The sequence below is a fragment of the Phocoena sinus genome, chromosome 4 (genome assembly GCF_008692025.1).
Source record: "Phocoena sinus isolate mPhoSin1 chromosome 4, mPhoSin1.pri, whole genome shotgun sequence".
Taxonomy (NCBI): domain Eukaryota; kingdom Metazoa; phylum Chordata; class Mammalia; order Artiodactyla; family Phocoenidae; genus Phocoena; species Phocoena sinus.
This window is the reverse complement of record NC_045766.1, coordinates 32,617,450-32,626,379: the sequence shown is the minus strand read 5'-3', so window position 1 is coordinate 32,626,379 and position 8,930 is coordinate 32,617,450. Positions and strand designations below refer to the sequence as shown.

At 36.4% G+C, this 8,930-nt stretch overlaps 1 pseudogene; it reads right to left on the bottom strand.

Annotated features, from left to right (window-relative positions):
* Window positions 1-1,123: 1,123 nt before the first annotated feature.
* LOC116753759 lies at window positions 1,124-1,221 on the bottom strand (annotated as a pseudogene).
* Between the last annotated feature and the right edge of the window lie 7,709 nt (window positions 1,222-8,930).

Below are 8,930 nucleotides of genomic sequence, written 5' to 3'. Positions count from 1 at the left end.
TAGTAAGTTTATTTTTAGTTTTTTGAAGAACCTCCATGATGTTTTCCATAGTGGCTGTACCAATTTACATTCCCACCAACAGTGTAAGAGGGTCCCCTTCTCTCCAGACCGTCTCCAGCATTTGTTATTTGTAGACTTTTATTTATTTATTTATTTTTTTAATATCTTTATTAGAGTATAACTGCTTTACAATGGTGTGTCAGTTTCTGCTTTATAACAAAGTGAATCAGTTATGCATATGTCCCCATATCTCTTCCCTCTTGCATCTCCCTCTCTCCCACCTTCCCTATCCCACCCCTCTAGGTGGTCACAAAGCACAGAGCTGATCTCCCTGCTCTATGCAGCTGCTTCCCACTAGCTATCTATTTTACATTTGGTAGGGTATATATGTCCATGCCACTCTCTCACTTTGTCCCAGCTTACCCTTCCCCCTCCCCGTATCCTCAAGTCCATTCTCTAGTAGGTCTGAATCTTTATTCCCATCTTGCCCCTAGGTTTTTCTGACCATTTTCTTTTATTTTTTAATTATTTTATTTTATTTTTTTGTAGACTTTTTAATGATGGCCATTCTGACTGGTGTGAGGTGGTACCTCATTGTAGTTTTGATTTGCATTTCTCTAATAATTAACAATGATGAGTATCTTTTCATGGGCCTATTGGCCATCTGTATATCTTCTTTGGAGAAATGTCTATTTAGGTCTTCTGCCCATTTTTTGATTGGGTTATTTTTTGTTGTTGTTGTTCTTGAGTTGTATGAGCTGTTTGTATATTTTGGAAATTAAGCCCTTATCAATCGCATCATTTGCAAATATTTTCTCCCAGTCCGTAAGTTGTCTTTTTGTTTTGTTTATGGTTTCCTTTGCTGTGCAAAAGTTTATAAGTTTGATTAGGTCCCATTTGTTTATTTTTGCTTTTATTTCTATTGCCTTGGGAGACTGACCTAAGAAAACATTGGTACAATTTATGTCCAAGAATGTTTTGCCTATGTTCTCTTCTAGGAGTTTTATGGTGTCATGTCTTAAATTTGACTTTTAGCCGTTTTGAGTTTATTTCTGTGCATGGTGTGAGGGTTTGTTCTAACTTCATTGATTCACGTGTGGCTGTTCCAACTTTCCCAACACCAAAAAATATGGAATGCTTCACAAATTTGCGTGTCATCCTTGCGCAGGGGCCATTCTTCTCTGTGTCGTTCCAATTTTAGTGTATGTGCTGGGAAAGCAAGCATGGCATTTATATGCTTAGATGTTTGTAACAGGTTACTTAATTTAAAAACATATCAATTTAAGTCAATTATGTAAATAATTTGCATGCTATATTCTTTTCTAAAATTTTGTTTACTCTTTTTTAAAAAATCCTAAAACATATTTTAGAAAGTCCAAACAATAAAAAAGCATGATTTTAACAGAAAAAGTTTTTCTGATCCACTAACTCCCACCTACCCCATGGAATACTTTCCAATTTTTTATTCTTATTCCTACCTGGTGCCCAGGGAAACAGCTGCCGAATTTGGTCTTCACTGTGGGAAAATTCATGAATCATTTTTACATCACTCCTTTGACATTTCCTAATAAAACAGACATGACAATTAGAATCAATCTAAGCAAGTTTATTTTAGAATTACATACTTTGTAATCCATAAAGCTAAGTGTCATCTCCGAAGTCGGAATTGAATCTTGTGTCTTTCCTAATGTAAAAGTCAACAGAATTATTTTTTTTTGGATTTGTTTTGCAGTAAGCTTGAAAATATTTTGAAATATAAATTATGTCTTCATATTCATTATCTTAAATTGTCTAAAAAATTTATTTCAAAGAAATGAGCACAATTTTATACAATAAAATGGGGCCGCAAAAATTTAAGCAAATTTAACCAAAAATATGTAAATAAAAAGTAGAAATGACAAGAACCCAGAGCTTCATTGCTCTCCTGAGACTGCACTGCTGAGCTGACAGCGATTAAGTAACAGTTATCATTGGACAATTCAGGTAACTGCAGTGTAAATAACATTGTTCCCATTCTGTCTGTTGTAATTAAATGCTGCTTGTTATTCACAGAGCAAAACCTGTGCCCTATTGAACTCTTTTTCCCAAAGAAATAAGAGACAAATTGAAGGATCACCTAAATTCACATTTTGTCACAAATAACTTCCGTTGTAATTTAACCCATAAACTTATATTTCAGGTTTTCCAATACGTGATATAAAAAAGAAAAAAAAAATTACCAGAATGACATTTTTATCACAACTGAAATTTGATGTGATTCCTATAATCTTATCAGCTCTTAGAGCATCTCTTCAAGGCCTTATTCTTAGTTGAGTGTACACCATCTTGCAGGGGAAAACACTGGACCGTGGTGTATTGTACTTGTTTGCTTAGCAAACTTTTATCGAGTACCTATTATATGATAGGCACTGTTATAGGCACTGAGGATACAGCAGGGAACAGCCTAGATCTAGCCTCAGCTGTCATGGAGCTTATATCCCAGTGAAGGGAAGCAGATAGAGCAGGAGTCCCCAACCCCCAGGCCTTGGACTGGTACTGGTCTGCAGCCTGTTAGGAACCGGGAAGCACTGCAGGAGGTGAGCAGCAGGTGAGCAAGCGAAGCTTCATCTGCCGCTCCCCATGGCTCGCATTACCACCTGAACCATCCTCCCACCCTCCCGTCCGTGGAAAAATTGTCTTCCATGAAAGCGGCCCCTGGTGCCATAAAGGTTGGGGACCGTTGAGATAGTGGACACCCAAATCAACAAACATGATAATCATAGATAGTAAGATAATTTTGGATATGAATAAATATGGATAGTCAGAAAATAGAGTGATGACATGGGGTGTGGAGGACTTGGATGTGGATATATTGGGGAAGACGTCTCTGGAAGTGAAAGCAGAACAATGTTCTGGAGGAGGGTGAGCCCCAGCCCTGAAAAGAGTAGTGGGGAGCACGCAGGCAGAGCTAATCCAGACCTTATATTGGACACACGAATGTTCTGTAATCATCACAGAGTCCACATCTTTAAATTTGAGTGCGTTGTTTTTCTTTCTATTTTCCAGAAACTAGTTTTCTTTGCCAACTATCCCATTTTCTGTCATCAATCCTCTAATTCACTTATAGAGAACAGAAGGAGTTGATCAATATACTGATGGCAGCCACACTTCCCTGGTTTGCTGGTTAGCTCAGGGGTAAATTCAGTTACTGAACATTAACTTTCCCTAGCAAAAAAGTGTAAAGGGACCAGAGAGAAAATTATTGGTAGAATAGACTTTCTGGCTACTGTTATAGAAGGAACTGATCAGGTTGGGACTCAAGAGAAAGATAATCTAAATCAGACAGAATTAGGATGTCAAAAGAAGATTATCTAGGTTATTAACAAAGACCATGCAATAAGGTGTTTTAGAATAATCTTATACTGGCACAAAAACAGAAATATAAATCAGTGGAACAGGATAGAAAGCCCAGAGATAAACCCACGCACCTATGGTCAACTAATCTATGACAAAGGAGTCAAGAATATACAATGAAGAAAAGACATTCTCTTCAATAAATGGTGCTGGGAAAACTGGACAGCTACATGTAAAAGAAGGAAATTAGAACACTCCCTAACACCATACACAAAAATAAACTCCAAATGGATTAGAGACCTAAATGTAAGACTGGACACTATAAAACTCTTAGAGGAAAACATAGGAAGAACACTCTTTGGCATAAATCACAGCAAGATCTTTTTTGAACCACCTCCTAGAATAATGGAAATAAAAACAAAAATAAACAAATGGGACCCAATGAAACTTAAAAGCTTTTGCAAAGCAAAGGAAACTACAATCAAGATGAAAAGACAACCCTCAGAATGGGAGAAAATATTTGCAAATGAATCAATGGACAAAGGATTTATCTCCAAAATGTAGAAACAGCTCATGCAGCTCAATATTAAAAAAACAACAGCCCAATCAAAAAATGGGCAGAAGACCTAAATAGATGTTTCCCCAAAGAAGACATACAGATGGCCAAGAAGCACATGAAAAGCTGCTCAACATCACTAATTATTAGAGAAATGCAAGTCAAAACTACAATGAGGGGCTTCCCTGGTGGCACAGTGGTTGAGAGTCCGCCTGCCGATGCAGGGGACACGGGTTTGTGTCCCGGTCCGGGAAGATTCCACATGCCGCGGAGCGGCTGGGCCCGTGAGCCATGGCTGCTGAGCCTGCGCATCTGGAGCCTGTGCTCCGCAGCGGGAGAGGCCACAACAGAAAGAGGCCCGCATACCGCAAAAAAAAAAAAAAAAAAAAAAACTACAATGAGGTTTCACCTCACACCAATTAGAATGGGCATCATCAGAAAATCAACAGACAACAAATGCTGGAGAGGGTGTGGAGAAAAGGGAACCCTCTTGCACTGTTGGTGAGAATGTAAATTGATACAGCCACTATGGAGAACAGTATGGAGGTTCCTTAAAAAACTAAAGATAGAATTACCATATGACCCAGCAATCCCACTACTGGGCATATACCCAGAGAAAACCATAATTCAAAAAGACACATGCACCCCAATGTTCATTGCAGCTCTATTTACAATAGCCAGGTCATGGAAGAAACCTAAATGCCCATCAACAGAGGAATGGATAAAGAAGATGTGGTACATATATACAATGGAATATTACTCAGCCATAAAAAGGAACGAAATTGGGTCACTTGTAGAGACGTGGATGGATCTAGAGACTCTTACAGAGTGAAGTAAGTCAGAAAAGGAAAAACAAATATCGTATATTAACGCATATATGTGGAACCTAGAAAAATGGTACAGATGAACCGGTTTGCAGGGCAGAAATAGAGACACTGATGTAGAGAACAAACGTTTGGACACCAAGGGGGGAAGTGACAGGGGAGGCGTGGTGGTGGGATGAATTGGGAGATTGGGATTGACATATATACACTAATATGTATAAAATAGATAACTAATAAGAAAAACAAAAAAAAGAATAATCTTAGACCCATAATACAAGTTAAGCTGTCATATATATTTCTAGTTATATTTACAGGTATTATGTGAAATTAATAATTGCTAAGTTAATATACAAATGAAATTGTCCATTAAGAAACCTGTACGCAGTTCATACATGGTGTTGATTTAGGTTTTATTCTTTTTTTAAAAAAATTTATTTTCTTTATTTCATATAAAGTGTAAGTCATATCTTAAAGCTTGATGATAAAAATTCAATTTAAAAATTTTAGATTGATTCGGTATTGTTGTGAGCCCAATATTCCATGGATCCCACCATCCATGATGCTAATTTTGACCCTCTGCTTAAGTTATGAAATTCTGAATGTAATCTGTGTGATTTCTAAGGAATTTTTAAAAATCTAATTCTTCATCAATCATACACCTAATGATTTTAATACCAATTGTCAATTCTTTTCTGACCCAGTATTTTCATCAGGGTTTGTGAAAGTTTTGCTTCTAATATATTATTCCTTCTACATATATTAGTTGTCCCTTTAGTCCTTCCTTTCACAAATAGTCTCTTTCATCATCCCTCCCTAGAATTACAAAGCAGCATCGTTTCTTCTAGGGAACCTTCCTAGACCACCAGGTTGGGCTAAGTGTCCCGTATCTAAACTCTCTGAACCCTCTACACAAAGCCCTTTACCAGTCCCTTACCAAAGCGTATCAAGATAAGGCTACAAGCACTTCAAAGGCAGGGCCAGAGTATTATCATTCATTGTGTGTATAATGTTCCTGACGCCTTGTGGGAGCTTAGTGCATGATAACCTGAAACAAACTACTTTCACTCAGCTAGCAATGCAGTCTCTGTTTCTACGTTCTGAAGAGAAATATGTGTTCACTGAGACTTCCTAGAAGAAAACTTGGAAGAATTCCTTTAAAACCATGGAGTGGGGAAGGCCTGTCTGAAGTATGGCTCAAAATTCAGAAGACAGGAAAGAAAAGGTTGATGGGTTTTATACCACACACACACACACACACACACACACACACACACACACACACACTAACTTTTACATTACAATAATTGGGAAGCAGCTGCGTAGCACAGGGAGATCAGCTCTGTGCTTTTTTTTTAACATCTTTATTGGGGTATAATTGCTTTACAATGGTGTGTTAGTTTCTGCTTTATAACAAAGTAAATCAGCTATACATATACATATATCCCCATATCTCCTCTCTCGGTCACAAAGCACTGAGCTGATCACCCTTTGTGACCACCTAGAGGGGTGGGATAGGGAGGGTGGGAGGGAGACACAAGAGGGAGGAGATATGGGGATATATGTATGTGTATAGCTGATTCACTTTGTTATAAAGCAGAAACTAACACACTATTGTAAAGCAATTATACTGCAATAAAGATGTTTTAAAAAAAAAAAACCCTGGGGAAAATATTTGCATCTCATACTGCAGCAAAAAATGAATTTCCCTAGTTTATGAAGCAGTCCTAGAAAGTGAAAAGAAAAGATCAATGAATACAATAGAAAATAGGCAAAAGACATGGACAGACAGTTCACAGAACATAAAATTTGAATGGCCCTCAATCTTATGAAAAGATCTTCAAAAAAGAGCATTTACTGATAAAAAGAGAAATATGAAATTCACACTGCAGTCTCATTTCTTACTTATCAGATTGGCAAAAATCCACAAATCTGAGAACATACTCTATTGGCAAGTTGATGGAGAAAGGATTTCTATATATTCCTGGTAGAAATGCAAAATGGTACAACCTCTATAGAAGGAAAACTGGCAATATTTACTAGATCTGCAGACGTATCTACCTTTGACTGAGTCCTCTCACTTCTGGGAGTTTATTCCATAAATATATCTACACATGTATGGAACCAGTTACATAAATTACAGCACATCCACACAATGGACTATTATGCAACCACAAGAGAGAGTGATGAGGACCTCTAGTGACTGATACTGGATGATCTCCAGGATAGACTGCTAATGAAAAGAGTAGGGTGTGAGTATAAAGAGTATAAGAGGGAGGAAAGGACTATATATATTCATATTTTCTTGTGTTAAAGAATCATGCAGGACAAACAGGAAGCTAATAGAATCATTACCTAGAATGAGTAGAGGAAAGAATGAGAAGAAAAGGCAGTGACAGAGGCAAGTTTCTCTGTATGTACTTTATTGTTTTGACTTGTGAATCATTCATGTAAATGTAACTATTAAAAATTATTTGTTATAAAAGCACTGCCTTTCCAAAAAGAACAGGGCTATGAATATTAGTTTTGTGTATGCACCTTCTATTTATTTTTATTCAGATAAGATTACAGTTATATATGCAGAAATAAATGTCACAATATATGAATGTGCAAAGAAGAGAGCTTGATACAGTGGGAAAAGCATAATTTTAGAACCAGAGAGATCAGGATTCAAATTATAGCTCTACCATATAATTAGGGATTTGATCTTGGTTTCTTTCATTTACTTTCTTCTTCTTTAAAATGAGGCTAATAACGCCAGCCTTCTAAAGCTCTTGTAAGGGTCAATTGAAAGAAGGTGTGTAAGAGTCCTAGTACATCATCTAGCTCACCATTCACACAGCTAACAGATGCAGGGTCTGGAATTTGACCAAGATGTCTGCTTTTTAGAAGCTCTCTTCCTTGCATACACTCACATACTGTGAGAGTTCTGAATCAAGTATAATTCTCTTCCCTTCTGGTCATCCTAACCACTCCTTGGAAATTTAGCCAAGATCTTACTTCATGAAGATTTCTTTTCTAGGGATTCTATTTCATTTATGGTTAGTACTATAAACTTTATGAGTTTCATGTTTTATATATTCATTTTTTGTCTCCTAAGAACCCTAGATTTTAAAAATTCTTTCCTGCATTTTAAAACAATAACTAAGCACATAATAAATGCTCAGTAAAATTTTGTTGTTTCTATATGTGACAGAAAGCCTAAATATTAAGTAGCAAAGCCTAATCTAAGTCTAGAGTACCAATTGTTTCAGTTTTTGATCTGTACAACCTTTAATTAATGTCTTTTTGCAGACTGCTAAATGCATTTCTTTTATATCTAATACCTGCAGGTGTTGATCATTTTTAATGAAAAAGTAGTGTGCTCAGGAATAAAATAAGATAATAATAATTAAATAATAATAATAATGAGAAATGCTTAGATTTGGGGAATACCCTGGTGGTCCAGTGGTTAGGACTTTGTGCTTTCACTGCCAAGTTCACAGGTTCAGTCCCTGGTCAGGGAACTTAGATTCTGCAAGCCACACGGCATGGTCAAAAAAATTAAGAAAAAAAAAAATGAAGAAATGCATATATTTGGAGCACAATATCATTTAAATATTTTCCATTCTGGTGTTTTATAATATTATTATAAGTCAGGTTACAACACCATCAAAACTGACATTTAATTATAAATATGGCAATCTCATAATTTTTCACTTGGCTACTCTTTCTTAAGAAATTATTTTTTAATAGACTTTATTTTTTAGAGTAGTTTTAGGTTCACAGAAAAATGGAGTGGAAGATACACAGACTTCCCACATGCCCTCTACTCCAATATAAGATACATAGACTTCTGTATTATAAACACTCTCCCATCAGAGTTGGTACATTTTTTACAAGTGATGAACCTACACTGACATATTGTAATCACCCAAAGTCTATAGTTTACATTAGGATTCACTCTTGGTTCTGTACATTTTGTGGATTTGAACAAATCTATGATGACATGTATCCATCTTCTTAGTACAATACAGAGTATTTTCACTGACCTAAAAATTCTCTGTGCTCCTGTTATTCATCCTTTCCTGTCTCCTAATCCCTGAAAATCACTGATCTTTTTATTGTCTCCATGGTTTTGCCTTTTGTAGAATGTCACACAGTAGGAATCATACACTATGTAGGCTTTTCAGATTGGCTTCTTCCACTTAGTATTATGCATTTAAATGTCCTCCATGTCT